At 38.9% G+C, this 20,169-nt stretch overlaps 1 protein-coding gene across 2 annotated transcripts in view; it reads left to right on the top strand.

Annotated features, from left to right (window-relative positions):
* VCL (vinculin) overlaps positions 1-20,169 on the top strand; it is a 118,967-nt gene that overhangs the window by 46,412 nt on the left and 52,386 nt on the right. The window lies entirely within an intron of this gene.

Raw genomic sequence — 20,169 nt, 5'->3', positions numbered from 1 at the left:
TTGAATAGGTACATGAAAAGAGAGGAATTCCAAATGGCCAGTAAACATATGAAAAGGCACTCTACCTTATTTGTCATCACTGAAGTGCAAATTGTGCTATTATAAACCCCTAAATTAAACACTGATGATATCCGTTGTTGATGACGATGTGGAGGAACTAGAACTCTTGTACACTGCTGTTGTGAATGTAAATTGGTGCAGCCACTTTGGAAAATAGTTTGGAATTAATAAAATTGAAGAGAGGCAATGTCACTCTCAAGTGTGTTGCTTGTGTATACTCATATCAGGATTTATATAAAAAAATTAGCATTGTTCATAATGACTTCATTGTCTATCTAAAGTATAATAGACAAAAACAATCATGGCATAGACATAAATTGGAATATTAAGCTGTAATAAAAAATTAATGAATGAAATCTCAAAAACAATTGAGAGAAATGAGCTGTAGATACATAGGTTCCATTTATTTAAAGTTCAGAAATATGCAGAAATAAATTACATTGTTTAGAGATGCCTGTTCATGTCTTAAAATGATAAGGATAAGCAAGGAAATCATCACAAAGGTCAGGGTAGTGGTGCTTCTGGGAGGGAGGGAGGAGGTCATCCTGAGGGAGAGGCACACGTGAACTTCTAAAGAAATGCTGTTCTATTTCTTGACTTGGAGGATGGGTTATGTGGGTTTTTTTTTTTTTTGAAGATCATTCATTATACATATTTTTATGTAATTTTCTGTGTGTATGTTATATTTTCAAATAAAGCTAAAAGTGTTATTTTTATCCTCCTTATGTTCTATTGGAAACCCTGGTGGCATAGTGGTTAAGTGCGACGGCTGTTAACCAAGAGGTCGGTAGTTTGAATCCGCCAGGCCCTCCTTGGAAACTCTATGGGGCAGTTCTACTCTGTCCCATAGGGTCGCTATGATTCGGAATCTACTCTACGGCAGTAGGTTTGGTTTTGGTTTGGTTTATGTTCTATTGAGCCCTAGTGGCACAGTGGTTAAGAGCTTGGCTGCTAACCCAAAAGTCGACAGTTTGAATCCACCATCTGCTCCTTGGAAACCCTACAGGGTTGCTATGATTCAGAAATGACTCAGTGGTAATGGGTATGGTTTTTTTGGTTTGTGTTCTATTATTTCCATTGAAAAGATGCAAAATTTTTACCCATATTGATACATTCTTATTTCTAATTTACTTGAGTGGGTGCTTCTGTAGAAATGTTGTTTATTGTTAGGTGCTGTTGAGTCGGTTCTGACTTAGAGCGACCCTGTGCGCAACAGAATGAAACACTGTCCAGTCCTGTGCCATCCTCGAAATCGTTGCTACGTTTGAGCTCATTGTTGCAGCCACTGTGCCAATCCATCTCATTGAGGGTCTTCCTCTTTTTTGCTCATCCTCTACCTAGGATGATGTCCTTCTGCAGGGACTGGTCCCTCCTGAGAACATGTCCAAAGTACGTGAGGTGAAGTCTTGCCATCCTTGCTTCTAAGGAGCATTCTGACTGTACTTCTTCCAAGACAGATTTGTTTGTTCTTGCAGTCCCTGGTGTATTCCAATATTCTTCGCCAACACCATAATTCAAATGCATCAATTCTTCTTCATTCTTACTTATCCATTGTCCAGCTTTTGCATGCATATGAGGTGATTGAAAATACCATGGGTTGGGTCAGGTGCACCTTAGTCCTCAAGGTGACATCTTTGCTTTTCAACACTTTAAAGAAATTTTTTTGCAGCAGATTTGCCCAGTGCAATTCATCGTTTAATTTCTTGACTGCTGCTTCCATGGGGCTCTGTAGAAATGCATTTCTGTTAGTACTGCAAAATGTCTTCATGTGTCAGGAAGTAAGGTACAGGAAGCATCTGGTTTTTGTAGAACCTGTTTTATGGCAGTGGTTTGTTTTTTCTTTTAAACTTGCTTTCATTGGATTTGGAATCCCTGGTGGTGTAGTGGTTAAGTGCTATGGCTGCAACCAAAGAGTCAACAGTTTGAATCTGCCAGGCGCTCCTTGGAAACTTTATGGGGCAGTTCTACTCTGTCCTATAGGGTCGCTATGAGTCGAAATCGACTCGACGACACTGGGTTTGTTTTTTTGGTTTTCATTGGATTTGGTGATCTCCAGGGTTCTTCCAGCTCTAAACTCCATGAATGTACTTTGTGTGCCATTCCATCAGTGTGGTTATATAAGAGGAGTCCTGTGCTACCTGTTAAACATTATAATTAAACTTGCATATTTACTTTATATTAAAAACATGGGTAGCTTGTACCAGGTTGTCCCTTATCCCCTGGAAGGTACAGAGCATGGTGAGATAGTGTGTACAGAGGGTTTCAACATCAGGTTGTAGTTGGACTAGATGACCCTAAAAATGGTTCCTTTAAACCCTGAGATTCTAGTCTCTGAATATCATTTGATTGGTAGATTAATTTCTTCAGGAAACTGTGTCTATTCTATACCAGAGAACCTTTGAAATACGCTGTGTGCTCTCAAAGGCTTCCTTGGGGACTTAGAAAAATGAAAGAGGAGTGTGCCCTGATGGTGTTAAAGTTTTCAAAAGAGTAGGTACTTAAGTACAAACAAAACAAAACTTCTTTGATCACTTTTGCTGGCAACTAGGATACCAATCCCTTATTCTGAAAATTGGTAATTAAAAGGAAAGAATTAAGCATTTATGCAGCCTTTTCCGTACATACGTTATTTCAGGGTACCCTAATAGCCTTAGTTGTTGAGGGGAATTCTAGCCAGTAAATGTGGAAGGAATGACAGAAAATCATCATTGTGCAACTTTTAATGAAACAGTTGATGCAGGCAAGGATCATCAATGAGTGAAACCATTCTGGGATTTTAACCTTTGTGCCACCTGGGAGAAAACACCCTGCTGTCCTTGGAGACTCAGGGAAAAATAGGGTACTATGACCAACTAAAAAATTTACTAAGCAGTTTTTAAAAATAAATAATATACCACATTCTGAAATGTTTCTCGAAAATAGCCTAGAGTACAAACAACAATATGGCCATGGTTATCTCACACATTTGAGGGAAATATTCAACAATTTAAAACACGATGCCTCTTGATTACACTTAGAGTGTAGAATGAAGCAGAAAATAACTTTGGTAGATGCCTTGGCTTGGAGGGGGAGGGGACAGAGAGGGAAACAGATGGAAGCAATTAGTGTCATCCTTGGAACTGTTGAGTAGGACATTCTTTCGGGCTGTTTGGTTGATGTTTGGAAGTTTCCAGGACATGATGGACCGAAGCTCCCTCTAGTCTACTTTTACAAAGGTTTCTAAATAGTGGCTGCTTAGGCAACACTAAAGGATAAAAGAAGTTAAAATTTTTATTCTTAGATTAATCTCTACTTGTAGAATGTTAGGACATCACAGTTAAAGAAAACAGGAGACTCTTGGCCTGTAGATAAATTTATACCTAAGCCATCCAGTATGTATTTCAAGATTTTTCAGGGAAGGATATGACATTTTCAGGATTTGGGAGGTGGGGGAAGGGGAGGAGTGTTTCAAAATCAAATCGTAGGCTATTTGTGTAACTGGCAATTAAGGGCGTATGATAATGTTGGACTGGTGGCATAGTGGTTAAGTGCTATGGTTGCTAACCAGGAGGTCAGCAGTTTGAATCCACCAGGCGTTCCTTGGAAACCCTGTGGGGAGGTTCTACTCTGTCCTGTAGGGACGCTATGAGTCACGATTAATTTGACAGCAGTGGGTTTGGCTTTTGGTTTTAATATAATGTTGGATAATCTGTAATAGCAGTTAAAGAATTATATATTTATATGATAATTGTTGTTGAAGGACTCCCAGTAGTCGATTGATTTCTTCTTGTAAAAGTGAGAACCATTTTAATATAGAGCAAGATTTGCTTTGTCATAGGAAGGGTTTCTCTTGGTGGAGCAAAAGTTATCTGATCCTTGACTGCACTGGCAGGTGAAGTTTACAATTTACTAATTTCACCCAGAATTACAGCAATAGCCACACTGTTACACAAGAAGTATAGGGCTGCATGATGATTGCCATAGAAACTGTTGCAATTGTCATAAGCTTCAGAAGTGCAACGGCCATGCTGTACTGTTTGAATATTGGTTATATTCACTCTGTAAGGTATTCATTTAGAGTCTGTCTGCAAGAGTCAGCTAGTGTACTCTGTGTTTGTAGTTTACGTGGTTGTCATCATCTTCATCAGGTGGCAGCAGCAGTAATTAATACTTATGTATGATTGATTGATTAATGGGCTGACATACTAATTGGTTAATTAAGTATTTATTGATTGCCATCTATGTGTCTAGAATGCTAAGTGCTACGTAGAATAGCAGTTCTTGCCAGTGTCTTAGGAATAATCACTTGTGAGTTGTATTACAAGTAATTTATTGGTGGCAGTAAAGTGCCAACATTTGCAAATGCCTTATTTTTTTTTGAAGAGTAAATTGAGCATATTTAAGGTCACACTGATATGAAAGCCCTTTCATTCCCACTCACTAGGTTTTTTTTTCTTTACCTCTTTATTGAAGTATAATGTACTCACTCACTGCTTTTTATTCTGCTTTCTTTAACCAAAAAGCAAAAAACAAAAATCCAGTTGCTGTGGAGTCAATTCTGACTCCCGGTGATCAGAGTAGAACTGTGCTCCACAGGGTTTTCTTTGGTAGGAGAGAAATTAGTGGAGTTGACAGCTGCGTGGCTGGGAATTGTATATAATCCCAAGTATACCCATCGGGGTATGTCATGTAGATATTATTCTTTTATGTATCATGGAGTAACAAAAGTGGAAAGCTGTCGTCGCAGAGAAAAAAGAAAGAAGTTGCTCCCTGACTTCAAGAAGTTTCCAGTTGAAGAACTGTAGCATTGACCTTAACTGTAGTAGGAATTCAGGGAAAGAGTGCTGTCATTGCGGGCAGGGCAGGAGAAGTAGAAACCCGCTGCATGGCAGAGGTGAGACCTGGGAGGGGTGGATGTGGGAAGGAAGGACAATATTCTGGGTGGGATGACTAGCATGAGCAAAGTCTGGGGGCCTTTGGGGAGAGGAGGAGCTGTGTTGGGGCTGGCAGGAACTAAGCTTAGATAGGTAGGCCGCGGCAGACGATGAAGACCCTTGAAAGCCAGGTAGGAACTTGGAATTGGGCAACAGAGAGGCTTGGCAGTTCTTGAGCAGCAGAATGACAAGATGAAATAATTTTTTTAGGAAGATTTATGGCCAAATGCAGGGTAAATAATGGGTGCAAGTTCTGTTATGAAGGAGAATAAGTTGTATATCAAACTGAACAGACTCATTTTCTGTTAGTGCGAGTTTGCTTCAAATTGATTCCTTACAGAAAAAATGGCAAACTGTCTTATTTACCCTAGAAAAAATGTCATTGCATTATACAATGGAATTTCACTCTTATTCCTGCAATAGAGCCGAAATGAATAAGGAAGGCAGTTCTTGGATCCTGCCCAAGGGTGTTCGGTATCTGAGTGATTAAAAGATGTCTCTCTGAGGTGGTCTTGTGATATGAACTCCTTGAAAAGGGCAATAGTGCACATTGCCTGTTGTCAGGCAAATGACAGTACCATTTAGAACTATAAAGTGTTGTCACTTTCTACCTCAGTGCTGCTCTGAACCCCCCAAAAGACCCGTTGCCATCGTGTAGATTCCGATTCATAGCCACTGTGTAGGACAGAGTAGAACCACCCCATAGGGTTTCTAAGGAGCGCCTGGTGAATTCAGACTGCTGACCTTTTGTTTAGCAGCCTGTACCCACTGCATCATCAAGGCCCCGCTGGTCTGAACTCTCAGCCTGAAATCATCAAAACTTTGATCGATTCACTGCCTTGGACTATTTTTGAAACATATTGTAACATCTAGGCTTATTGAATGAAAGAATGTTTCTAAAATGCCTTGTTTTGAGGATGTACTATTGCTACATGATTGCCATTAACCATGTTTCCTGGGAAATGACCTTGTTTCAACACTTCAACTTTAGCCGTTCCGCACAGTTACAGTGTGTACTTACATTATTTACCATTATTGATATTCATGTACAAACGGGAAATTTGAAAAGGATTAAAACATGCTTATACTTAATTTAGATCTCTTTGGGACTAAAGTAATAGAGTCATATTTTTAGATCACCAGCCCTTGTATTGGGCTTTTTCTTTCATTATGATCTTGGACACTCAAAATAGAGATGAAATTTGTATTTTTAAACTCTCTTGTGGGTGAAAGTGCCTAGAATGTCCTTATTTAGAATTATTTCTTTGATCAGACCACTCAGTGCACTTTGCTTGTCCGGGGTTAATGTGTGATTCTAATGTTTTGTTTTTTTAACTCAAGCTTTTTTTGTGATCCTTTTTGTAAGATTCTTTCTATAAGAGAAGGTTTTTGTTTCATGACATGGGTGACCAAGTTTCCGTAAGATAATTACTCACATCTGTGCTGCCTTGCTGCATTTTTGACCCAGAGCAAGCTCTCAAACTTTAAATAGCTCACCTTTGGACTTGCTACATTAAACATAGCTGGGTACTACGGATTTTGACAGACTTTCTCAAGCAAAATGATTTGTGAAGTTTTGAGTCTTCTCAATGATGAACTCTAAGTCATGTTATTAAATTTGTAGAAGAGTTCTAAACAGCTTGGCAGGATTTAATTCTTGGTTTACTTTGTATACCCTTCATGATTAAGAAATAAACAAAACTTTAAGCATAACATACTTTGGTTTCCATTTTCTACAGAATAATCAAAATCACGTGATTGCAAGGAACTCAGGGGGCCAAAGGAGCTAACATTTATTGAGTACCTGTTACTGGGCCAGGTCCCTAGGTAGCAAAAACGGTTCGAGCTCGACTAATAACCTAAAGGTTGGCAGTTTGAACCCACCAGGGGCCTCATGGAAGAAGGGCCTGGAGATCTGCTTCCATAAAGATTACAGCCAAGGAAACCCTATGTAGCAGTTGTACTCTGTAACACATGAGGTCACTATGAGCTATGATTGACTTGACAGCAATGGGGGTTTTCTGGGGGAGGGGAGTCCGGGTGCTTATATATCTTCTTTTTCTCATGTAATTCCAAGGTATTAATAAACTCATTTTACAGATAAGAAGACTGAGGTTTGACAAACTTCAATTCACTCAAGGTCACTCAGCCAGTAAGTGGCAGGACAGATTTTCTGTTAGTGGTCTCACAGCTGCTAAGTCCATGTTCTTTCCCTGTCAAACCTTCCAGGAAGTCATCTAGTCCATCCCTTGGTCTCCAGGAAGTACTAACTTTGTACCACTCATAGAGGATAATAATTTATACTTCTAAGTATTTCCAGAAAAGGACTATCACAGATGTAATTGGTGATGTACTACAGTGTTTTGTAATTATTAAGCTGTAAAAAAGTGAAGTCATACAATTTTAAAGTTAAAAGGAATCATAAAAATTGTTTAATCCAACTGCTTTATTTTCACAGATGAGGTCATTGACTACCCCAGTCCTGCCCTCCAAAAACAAACAAAAAACAAAACAAAACAAAAAACTGGAATTACCAAAAGCAATTAGACACACCAGTAAAAACAAAAACAAAAACCACCTGCTGACTAGTTGCCTGCAACTCATGGCACCTCGCTGAGTAGACTTGTGTGTCAGAGTAGAATTGGGCTCCCTGGGGCTTTCAATGACTGGGTTCTCAGAAGTAGATCACTACGTTGGCGGATGCCAACCCCTAACCTTTCAGCTAATAGCCGAGCTCGTTAACTGTTTATATCATCCAAGAACTCCAGATTGGGCACAAGTATTTACGTTAGCTTTTCTCGTTTATGTACTGTTGATTGATGTTAGCCTGCTGTCAACTTGGACCTCCAGATCTTACCCTTTTTTTTTTTTTTTTTTTTTTTACCACATCCTAGTTAGTTTTTGGTATATTTTTCCAGAAATGAAAAGATCCTTTTATTGTGTCTATTCCATTTCATTCTGTCTTTAGGTATCCACACTTCTAATTCATCTGAAATAAAAGGATTTAGTTAGCTTTATTATTTCAATTGTACATGTTCTGGCAAAGAAGGGGTTGGTGTTGTCTTTAAGGAGTTTTGAGTGTTTTCACTATGGCTCATTGTGGTTTTTAACTTTAGTTTTCAGTGTGCACATGCAGCGTCCTGCACTATCACTGCTTGGCCTTAATAGAAGGAGAAGGCCACTTTGCACTGTGTCTTACTCAGCGAGTTGGGACAGGGAAGGCAATAGTTCGTGGCCGAGATCTGTAGGCTCTTTAAATATAGGAGCAGGGGTTGGAACATCATGTCAGTGTTACCACTCAGTGTGCACCGAGGACTCGGTGCTGTGCACTTGCTACTTGAACTCCATTAAACTGTACTCTGTGTTCCTGCCTGACTCCCTCCTAAAAACTGACTGTGCTTGTGCCTTCATTCAGGCTTCTGGGTGACTAATGGTTGAGCGCCCTCAACCTTTCTCAAAATGGCAGCTCTAGGAGTAAAGCATATTAGCTAGTGCTGGGATGCCACAGAAGGAGTCTACTTCAGCTGTTTTAAAGCCGTACTTGTGCCAAATGGGAGGGTGTATAAAAGAAAAAAAATCTTTCACACATCTTTCTGAGTCTTTTGAAATCTTTATATATATTATCTTTATTATTTTCTTTTATCATATGTAGATAAACAAAAAGATGGAAGGAGGGAATGAGATGATTAGAGAGGCAGTGCCTCCTATTGGGGGGATGCTGGATAAGCTTTAGATGGAGAGTATGGCTTCCTGTCACTGGTGCCTGAAATTTCACTGGTGCTCATTCCTTGGGGTAACACTTTTAAATGCTTAAATGCCTAGTGGAGGGAGGCTTTTGAGGCCTCAGCAGTCCTTTTCACTTAAGTGTGGATTACTTTATCAAACCATTGGTCGAGGATAGGGTCTAATAAGTAGGAAAGCAGAGAGAGTCTCCTGCCTCTCAACCTCTCACACAGTCTTCATATTCTTGAGGGGCCTGGACTTTAATATTATCTTCAAATGAGAATTTATCTGTAACCACAGAAAAAGAGAGGGTCTTAAAAGAGGATGCTTCCCAGGCAATTTAAATTATTACATGTAAGTGCTTAAACATTCTACCATTTTAATGGCCCTGTTGTGGCATGTCTTCATTTTTAAATACAATGGACTTCTTAATGCAAATCAAAATTACAGTGAGATACCATCTCATGCCAACAAGGCTGGCATTAATCCAAAAAACACAAAATAATAAATGTTGGAGAGGCTGTGGGGAGACTGGAACGCTTACACACTGCTGGTGGGAATGTAAAACGGTATAACCACTTTGGAAATTGATTTGGCACTTCCTTAAAAAGCTAGAAATGGAACTACCATATGATGCAGCAATCCCACTCCTTGGAATATATCCTAGAGAAATAAGAGCCTTTACACGAACAGATATATGCACACCCATGTTTACTGAAGCACTGTTTACAATAGCAAAAACTTGGAAGCAACCAAAGTGCCCATCGACAGATGAATGGATGAATAAATTATGGTATAGTCACACAATGGAATAGTACACAACAATAAGGGACAGTGAGGAATCTGTGAAACATCTGGAAGGCATTATGCTGAGTGAAATTAGTCAGTTGCAAAAGGACAAATATTATATGAGACCACTATTATAAGAACTCAAGAAAAGGTTTAAACGTAGAAGAAAACATTCTTTGATGGTTATGAGGGTGGGGAGGGAGGGAGAGAGGAATTCACTAACTAGATAGTAGACAAGAATTATCTTAGGTGAAGGGAAGGACAACACACAGTACAGGGGAAGTCAGCACCACTGGACTAAACCAAAACCTAAGAAGTTTCCTGAGTACAACCAAACACTTTGAAGGAAAGTGTAGCAGGGACAGGGGTCTAGGGACCATGGTTTCAGGGGCTGTCTAGGTCAATTGGTGTAACAAAGTTTATGAAGAAAATGTTTTGCATCCCGCTCTGGTGAGTGGCATCTGGGGTATTAAAAGCTAGCCAGTGGCCATCTAAGATACATCAATGGTCCCAACCCACCTGGAGCAAAGAAGAATGAAGAACACCAAAGATACAAGGAAAATATTAGTCCGAGGGACAGAAAGGCCATATAAATCAGAGACTCCATCAGCCTGAGAGCAGAAGAACTAAATGGTGCCTGGCTACCACCAATGACCCATTCTGACAGGGAACACAACAGAGAGTCCCTGATGGAGCAGGAGAAAAGTGGGGTGCAGGACTCAAATTCTTGTAAAAAGACCAGACTTAATGGTCTGACTGAGACTGGAGGAGCCCCAGAAGACATGTCTCCTGGACTCTCTGTTAACCCAGAACCAAAACCATTCCCAAAGCTAAGTCTTCAGACAAAGAATAGACTGGACTATATGGCATAAAATGATACTCGTGAAGAGTGTGCTTCTTAGAAGTTCAAGTAGATACACGAGGTTAAACGGGCAGCTCCTGTCTGGAGGCGAGATGAGAAGGCTGAAAGGAATAGGAGCTGGTTGAACGGATACCAGAAATCCGGGGAGGAAAGGAGGAATGTGTGGTCACATTATAGAGATAGCAACTAGGGTCAGATAACAATGTGTGTATAAATTTTGTATGAGAAACTAACAAGCTGTAAACTTTCACCTAAAGCACAATAAAAAATAAATAAATATGATGGGCTTCTGAAACTTGAAAGTGATTTGGGCCTTTCTTGATCTCTGCGAGACCCTGCCCAGATGGGGAAAGAAGGTCTCAGCAAGGCTTAAGAAGAGAGCAGACATAACCCTGACAGTTGATTGTGCCTGCGAATGAAGTAATTCTATCCGGGCCAGCCTGGTTGCAAATGGCTGTGAAGGAGGGGGTGGATGCAGTGGCCTCAGTGGGGAAAGATTACTGATCAGCTGATCACGTTCTTTTCCTTACTTCTGTTTCCTTTCTATCTCCCAAGTGTTGTCAGTGCTTTGTGTGATCGAATATGGTTGTGGTCAGCCCAGCTCTCTCCATCTAAAGTAGAGGCCCCAAGATGTAAACACCTGCTTCCTTGGGTATGCTCCAGGCTAATCCGACTTGCATGAAATCAGATTTTCAGGTGTTCTGCTCCATAGCAGTTCAGTCTTTAACAAGCAGAATACATTTTTGTGACAGTGTTTATAACCTAAATGGCTGTACTGTCTAAGGTCAGATTTTATAAAAACAGTGACTTGTGATGTAGGACAATGGTCCCCCTCTCTTGAACATGTTTTTCGGAGGTAAAAGTTTAACTTGTTGAATGTTTTAGAGAGCTATTCAGTATGTCTAAATAGACCCATCAGGCCATCTCCCTTTATATTATTTTGTCCAAAGCCCTCACTCCATTTTATGGCTAAATGAGAGAGCTGGGATATGATGACTGATTTTTATAAAAAAAAATTGAGATTGTTTGGTGTCTAGGTGAGTGAGTTGCCTGCACCCTGCCTTGTGTGTGTGTGAGAGAGAGACACAGAAACACACACACACACACACACACGCACACACACAGAGATCAGTATTATTCCATTGGGAAAATAACTCAAAGAAGTGCTATGAAGAGTATCATCTTTATAAGCAGTGTTGAGCTCTGGAGGGCAGGAACATTGTATTTATCTCCATCAAAACTTCTCTGACCTTCCTGGTAAAACTGACTACGCCCTCTTTTGTGCCTCCTCAGGATGCCCTGCATGTGCTTCTAAGTACTAACTTGTATTTGTTTGTTTACATGTCTGTTTCCTCCCACCAAGATGATAACCCCTTCAAGGTAGGGACATTTTTTTTTTCCCCCTATTTCTAGGACTTGTAAAGCATGTAGTAGATACTTGATATGTTAGATACATTAACATATGACATAATTTCATTAGAGAAATTTAAGATCATTAACTCTCTTCTGGATGCAGTGAAGAAGCACCTTTAAAAATGACTTGTGGCACTCTTCTTATAATCTCTGGGTCTGTTTTTTTCTTAAAAATCTAAGTGTGCATTTAAGCTTCTTGTTTAGTGATAATTGAAATCACATGGAACTAAATAGTTTGGACACTTTCTCTTAAATTGTATAGCGTGATGTTATAGCATGTGATAATTCTGGGAAGAATGGATTAGTAAGTCAAGAGTGAGCATATTTAGGGGTCCGATGAGGCTGCCGTTGGTCCATTTGATGGAAAGCATAAGAATCTTCTAGTAATTTAGGTTGAAGAGTCAAAGGCAGAGAGGAAAGGTCTTAACTTGTATTAGTTGATTGATTTAAAGTATCTAAATCAGTATTATTAGTATGTAGTTAAGCTGTGTGATTATTTAGGAAACTGACCTTATACCTACTGCCATTCTGTAAAAGGCTTTTTAAAAAATCAGATTTTTATTATAAAATAGACGATCACTTTAAGAGGCCAGGCAGCCTGAATGTTTAAATAAAACCTCATTTTCTACAGACAAGACAGACTCCTTCCTGTTTCTGACTTCTGGTTAGTCATGGTGGGATTTGTTTGGCTCCTATAAATGTCATTAAATTTTAATGTACAGATCAGCTGTCTTATTGTAGAAAAACAACGGTACAGTGTCTGTTTTGACCCTATCACTTTATCACACAAGGGAACCATTAGTGGAGAATCAATACCATTCCTGCAAAGCTTTTCCATTTCATCTTTTTTTTTTCCTTTCTCCATGACAGTTATTTCTAACTATTGTCTGATTTTTGTTTTTGTTTTTCCAAATTTGGAAAGCTTATGTAGTAACTGGGTCCTTGGCAAGAGGTGTGGCATAAGAACTGCATTCTGTGATGCTTATGTTTGTTTGCTATAATTGCATTAAGGTTTATGTTCCTTGGGAGTGAAATCAAGTTTGTGACTTTTTTTTTAAAGTTAATGATTTCTATGGGCCAGATGATTATTTCATTGCCCCTGCTTGGTAAAAAACGTATTCATTCAACACGTATTTACTGAGCATTTATTATGTGTCAGACATTATGCTTTGTGAATATATTAATGAACAAGATGGACAAGGTCCCTGGCCTTTCTGAACTTAAGGTGTTTTGGGAGAGAGAGACAACTAAACTGAGAGGGTGTGATAAATCCCATTGGAACACATAGACGAGGTACCCATAGATTTGAGAGAAAAGTGGTGCAAGAAGCATTTGAAGGTTGAGTCTAAGAGTAACTAGGAGTTAGCCAAGCAAAAGAAGGGAGGAAGGGGAGGTGTTTTAGTTAGAATGATTGTGTAAAAAAACCTTCAAACGAGGTCAGTGGCCTTCAACTAGTGGTCTAACTCAGACTTGAAATATTTCACTGAAACATTTTTAAGATTGCATTTAAACGTTTTTTTTTTTTAATTGTAAGTTTAAATAGTTGCCAAGTATCTATTTTTTGCCGTATTATGTATTATGTATTATGTACATGTCTTAGGTATATTTCCACGTAAATTTAACTCACTTAATTTATAGAAAACATTTGCTATATAACTGCATTGGCAAAGCCAGTCCTCATTGTTTAATTGGTCAGCAAAATCAGATTTGTTTATTTATTTTTGGTTCACTTTTTAAAAAGTTTTTACTTCAATCGACGAATTATCTTTTTTAATTATAATTTATTTTATTTTTTGTGGTTGCTGTTGAGAATATACATAGCAAAACATACACCAATTCAACAGTTTCTGTATGTACAATTTAGTGACATTGATAACATTCTTTGAGTTACGCAACCATTCCACCCTCCTTTTCCAAGTTGTTCCTTCTCCATTAACGTAAACTCACTGCTTCCTAAGGTTCCTATCTACGTAATCTTTTGAGTTGCTATGTCAGTTTGATCCCATATATGTAGTTTTTAAAGGAGCATAATGGTTAAGGCAGACATTCTTTACTAGTTAAGCTAAACTATTGTTTGGTTTTAAGAAGACTTCAGGTGATGTTTTCGGTTTAAACATTATCTTAGGGCAATAGTTTCAGGGGTTCATCTAGCCTCACTGTCTATAGAAAGCCTACGTTCCATGAGAATTTGTAATTCTTTTCCCTTTTTTGATCAGGATTATTTTATAGAATCTTTGATAAAAGTGTTCAGTAATGGTAGCCAGGCACTATCCAGTTCTGGTCTCATGGCAAAAGAGGCCACTGTTCATGGAGGCAATTAGCCACACATTCTATTTCTTCCCCCTATTCCTGACTTTCGTTATTCCTCTGTTGTTCCAGGAATATAGAGACCAATTGTTGGGCCTCAGATGGCCGGTTGCAAGCTTTTAAGACCCCAGGCACAATGCAGCGAACTAGGAGGTAGAACAGAAGCAATAAACATGTTATTAGGTCAGTTAGCTGGGATGTCCCATGAAGCTATGACCCTAAACTTCCAGATCAATGAACCAAATCTCATGAGGCGTTGGGTTGTACGTAAACAGCCTCAGCAGCTACTCCTTTTTTTTTTTTTGGTCATTGTAACTATCACACCCGTAAACTTTTGCCAATTCAACTTTTTACAGATGTACAACTTACTGACAGCAATTACAGTAATTGACCATGCAACTCTACCCTTAATGCCATTTTTCCATCACTGTAAACCAAAACTCGGTACTCTAGAAGCAATAACTCCCCCCCTTTCCTCTCCCTCCTACCCCAGACTTATGTCTCTACACATTTGCCTGTTCTTTTTATTTAAGTGAGATCATAGAATATTTGTCCTTTTGTGATTGACTTATTTCACTCAGCAAAATGTCTTCAAGCTCCATTCACGTTGGAGCACATATCAAGGCTTCATTTCTCTTATTGGCTAGGTAATTTCCATTGTAAGTATGTACCACGTTTTGCTTATCCATACATCTGTTGATGGGTATTTAGGTTGTTTTCACCTTTTGGCTATTGTGACTAGTGGTTCAGTGAACAGTGGTATACAAATACCTGTTTGAATCTCTGCTTTCAAGCCTTTTGGGTATATACTTAGGGCTGGAATTGCTGGGTTATACGGTTGTTCTACAATGGCTGTACCAGTTTGCATTCCCACCAGCAATGGATAAGGGTTCCACTTTGCCCACATCCTCGTCAACATTTATTATTTTCTGTTTTTTTTTTTTTAATTTTTTAAATCGTAGCCATCCTAAAAAAAAAAAAAAAAAAACTAGTGAGAGTAAAATGGTATTTCGTGATTTTGATTTGCATCTCTCCAATGGCTAATGATGTTGAGCCTCTTTTCATGTGTGTGGTGGCCATTTGAATGTTTTCTTTGATGAAATGACTATTCAAGTCTTTTGCCTATTTTATGATTCAGTTATTTGTTTTTATGTTGTTAAGTTGTTGAAGTTTTATATCTGTTTTCGTTATTAGATTCTTACCGGATGTATGATTTCCAAAGATATTCTCTCAGTAGCTTGTGTTTTCACTTTTTTTTGTGAAAGTCTCAGTGAATTATTTTTTAAAGATATTTAAATAGTAAGAAAAAAAGTCTTTCGTATTTACCCATATAGTTATCGTGTCCAGTGCTCTTCATTCCTTTTATATACCTAGTTTTCATCTGGTATTATTTTCCTTCTTATAGAGGACTTCCGTTAACATTTCTTATAGTGTAGGCTGAATTCTTTCAGCCTTTGTATGTCTGAAAAACTCTTTATTTTTGAAATGTATTTTCATTGGGTATAGAACTTTAAATGGACAGATTTTTTTTTTTCTTTCAGTACTTTAAAGATACTGCTTTGCTGAATTCCACCTTGCATTGCTTCCAGTGAGAAGTCTGATGTTATTCTTGTCTTTGTTCTTCTGTATATAAAGTATCATTTTTCTCTGGGTATTTTTAAAATTTTCTCTTTATTATTGGTTTTAAGCAATTTGATTTATGATATGCCTTGGTATGTTCTCTTGATTAAGCTTCCAGTATCGGCAAATCCAAACAGTAAATTGCTTAGGTATACGTATCTAAAAAGAGCCCTGGTGGCGCAGTGGTTAAAGTGCTTGGCTGCTAACAGAAAGATCCGTGGCTCAAACCCACCAGCTGCTCTGTGAGAGAAAGATGTGGCAGTCTACTTCCATAAAGATTTACAGCCTGGAAACCCTATGGGCAGTTCTCTGTCCTATAGGGCTGCTGTGAGTCTGAACTGACTCAAGGGCACACAACAATTAACAACATATGTAAAGAAAAGCAAGGGAATAATTAACACAAAGTTCAGAAAAATGGTTACATCTGGAGCGCAGGAAGGGGGATTATGTTCAAACAAAGAACATAAAGTTTATGCAACCTTTTACCTGTGTGGCTTTACTTTGGATTAAAAAATTATGAAAGTACCCTCAACCTTACTCATAATAAGAGTACAGATTAAAACTATATTGAGATCTTCTTAAAACCAAACAATAGTTTAGCTTAACTAACAGAATGTCTGCCTTGAGTTTTGTGCTCTTTTAAGGACTATCTATACGGAATCAAATTGACCACAACTGGAAAGATAGGTAACTTATGGGGCAGTGAGTTTATGTTAATGGAGGAGGAACAACTCAGAAAAGGAGGATGAGCATGGTTGCACAACTCAGGGAATGTAATTAATATCACTAAATTGTACATGTAGAAACTGTTGAATTGGTGTGTGTTCTGCTGTGTGTATTCTCAACAACAACGATAAAGTATAAAACAAGAACAAATCCCTATTTTTAAAAAATTTTTATTGTGCTTTAAGTGAAAGTTTACAAATCAAGTTGAACTCACATACAAAATTTTATAAACACCTTGCTATATGCTCCTAATTGCTCTCCCCCCAATGAGACAGCACACTCCTTCCCTCCACTCTCTTTTTTCGTGTCCATTCGGCCAGCCCCTAACCCCCTCTTACCCTCTCATCTCCCCTTCAGACAGGAGGTACCAGCTTAGTCTCATGTGTCTACTTGATCCAAGAAGCTCGTTCTTCACCAGTATCATTGTCTATCCCGTAGTCCATTCCAATCCCTGTCTGAAGAGTTGGCTTTGGGGATGGTTCCTGTCTTGGGCTAAAAAAAGGTCTGGGGACCATGACCTCCGGGGTCCTTCTAGCCTCAATCAAACCATTAAGTCTGGTCTTTTTACAAGAATTTCGGGTCTGCATCCCACTGCCAAACCCCTGTGTGTGATAGCAGTTTTAGTCTAGTAGGTTGATGAAGATGCAAAAGTTTGATTACGTACTGACTTGGTAAGGCTGTGGAGAAACACGCTCTCTAATTCATTGCTGGGGGAAATATAAATTAGTATAACTTCTGTGGAGGAAAATTTCGCAACATTTATTAAAATTGCAAATGTACATATCTTCAACTCAGCAATTCCATTTCTAGAATCTATCCTAAAGATACACAGTGAAAACGAAGATTCATTGCAGAATTGTTTATAATAACAGAAAATGAAAGCAACCTAAATGATTATCAGTAGGGGCTATAGGGGCTAGGCTAACAAATTATGGACTGTTACATAGCTGTAAAAAAGAACAAGGAGGCTGTTGGTGTACTGTTTTGAAAATATTTCCAACTTAAATTAAGGAAAAAGATAGAATGCAGAGTGTGTGTGTAGTATGATCCTATATATGTAAAAGTGGGGGAAAATAGACATTTTTGTTTCCCTGTGCGTAACGACTCGACGGCAATGAGTTGATGGGTTGGGTGCATAAAATGTCTTTTTGAAGAATACAGAGAAAAGTTATAACAATGGTTGCTTGTGGAATATAATTTGAGTACTTGGGAGATAGTGGAGGGTAGGAGATTTTTTAATGTATTATCCCTTTATTTTTATGTATGTTGATATGTTTGTGTAATATATATGAATATGCATATTATATAATTTAAAATTACAATTTAATTTTAAAGGGAAGAAAAACAACCAGCCCTTTAAAAATCTGGTCAAATGCCACATTGACAAGTTCTTGACCTTTGCTGATATTTATTACATACATTTTTTAAATTAATTTAATTATGTGGTTTAAGTAGAAGTTTGTAAATCAAGTCAGTCTCTCATACAAAAAGTTATATACACTTTGCTAGGTACTCCTAGCTGCTCTCCCCCTAATGAGACACCATACTCCGCCTCTCCACCCTGTATTCCCCATGTCCATTCAGCCAGCTCCTGTCCCCCTCTTCCTTCTCATCTCGCCTCCAGGTAGGAGTTGCCCACATAGTCTCATGTGTCTACTTGAGCCAAGAAGCTCAGTCCTCACCAGTATCATTTTCTGTCTTATAGTCCAGTCCAATCCCTGTCTGAAGAGTTGGCCTTGGGAATGGTTCCAATCTTTGGCTAACAAAGGGTCCGGACCATGAACTCCAGGGTCCCTGTAATCTCAGACCATTAAGCCTGGTCTTTTTATGAGAATTTGAGATCTGCATCCCACTGTTCTCCTGCTCCATCAGGGATTCTCTTTTGTATTCCCTGTCAGGGCAGCAATCGGTGGTAGCTGGGCACCATCTAGTTCTTCTGGTCTCAGGCTGATGTAGTATCTGGTTTACATGGCCCTTTCTGTCGATTGGGCTTGTCTTTACCATATATCTTTGGCGTTCTTCATTCTCCTTTGCTCCAGGTGGGTTGAGACCAATTGAGGCATCTTAGATGGCCGCTTGCTAGTGTTTAAGATCCCAGACGCCTCTCACCAAAGTGGGATGCAGAATGTTTTCTTAATACATTTTGTTATGCCTGTTGACCTAGATGTCCCTGAAACCATGGTCCCCAAACCCCTGTCCCTGCTACCCTGGCCTTTGAAGTGTTTAGTTGTATTCAGGAGGCTTCTTTGCTTTTGGTTTAGTCCAGTTGTGCTGAACTCTCCTGTATTGTGTGTTGTCTTTCCCTTCACCTAAAACAGTTCTAGTCTACTATCTAATTAGTGAATACCCCTCTCCCTCTCTCCCCACCCTTGTAACCATCAAAGAATATTTTCTTCTGTGTTTACACGTTTTCTAGAGTTCTTAAAATAGTGGTCTTATACAATACTTGTCCTTTTGCAACTGACTAATTTCACTCAGCATAATGCCTTCCAGATTCCTCCATATTATGAGATGTTTCACAGATTCATCATTGTTCTTAATCATTGCATAATATTCCATTATGTGAATATAAAAAAAAAAAAACCAAACCAAACCCAGTGCCGTCGAGTCGATTCCGACTCATAGTGACCCTATAGGACAGGGTAGAACCACCCCATAGAGTTTCCAAGGAGCACCTGGCAGATTCGAACTGCTGACCCTTTGGTTAGCAGCCATAGCACTTAACCACTATGCCACCAGGGTTTCCTATGTGAATATACCATTATTTATCCATTCATCTGTTGATGGGCAGATTGGTCGCTTCCATCTTTTTGCTATTGTAAACAGTGATGCAGTGAACATGGGTGTGCATACATCTGTTCGTGTGAAGGCTCTTATTTCTCTAGGATATATTCCAAGGAGTGGAATTGCTGGATTGTATGGTAGTTCTATTTCTAGCTTTTTAAGGAAGTGCCAAATCGATTTCCAGAGCAGTTGTACCATTTTACATTTCCACCGGCAGTGTATAAGTGTTCCAGTCTCTCCACAATCTCTCCAACGTTTATCGTTTTGTGTTTTTTTGGGGTGAGATGGTAACTCATTGTAGTTTTGATTTGCATTTCTCCAATGGCTAATGATTGTGAGCATCTCCTCATGTATCTGTTAGCTACCTGAATGTCTTCTTTGGTGAAGTGTCTGTTCATATCCTTTGCCCATTTTTTAATTGGGTTATTTGTCTTTTTGTTGTTGAGTTTTTGCAGTGTCATGTAGATTTCAGATATCAGGCACTGATCGGAAATGTCATAGCCAAAAACTTTTCCCCAGTCTTTAGGTAATCTTTTTACTCTTTTGGTGAGGTCTTTGGATGAGCGTAGGTGTTTGATTTTTAGGAGCTCCCGGTTCTCTAGTTTCTCTTCTGGTGTTTGTGCACTGTTAATAATGTTTTGTATACTGTTTATGCCTGTGTTAGGGCTCCTAGCGTTGTCCCTATTTTTTCTTCCATGATCTTTATTGTTTTAGATTTTATATTTAGGTGTTTGATCCATTTTGAGTTAGTTTTTATGCATGGTGTGAGGTATGGGTCTTGTTTCTGATTCCATTGTTTTTGTCATAGCTTATTAAAGCATGTTTGTTCAGAGTTATAACAGTGCCTTATGCATCTTTATTTACGTACCTATGGTGTTCATTGTCTAATGCCTTTTGGGTGCAGCCCTGGTGTCCATTGTCTAATGCCTTTTGGGTGCAGCCCTGGTAGTACCGTGGTTAAGAGCTTGGCTG

Source organism: Elephas maximus, chromosome 16 (assembly GCF_024166365.1).
Source record: "Elephas maximus indicus isolate mEleMax1 chromosome 16, mEleMax1 primary haplotype, whole genome shotgun sequence".
Taxonomy (NCBI): domain Eukaryota; kingdom Metazoa; phylum Chordata; class Mammalia; order Proboscidea; family Elephantidae; genus Elephas; species Elephas maximus.
The sequence above is the reverse complement of the archived record's forward strand: the minus strand, read 5'-3'. Positions and strand labels throughout refer to the sequence as shown.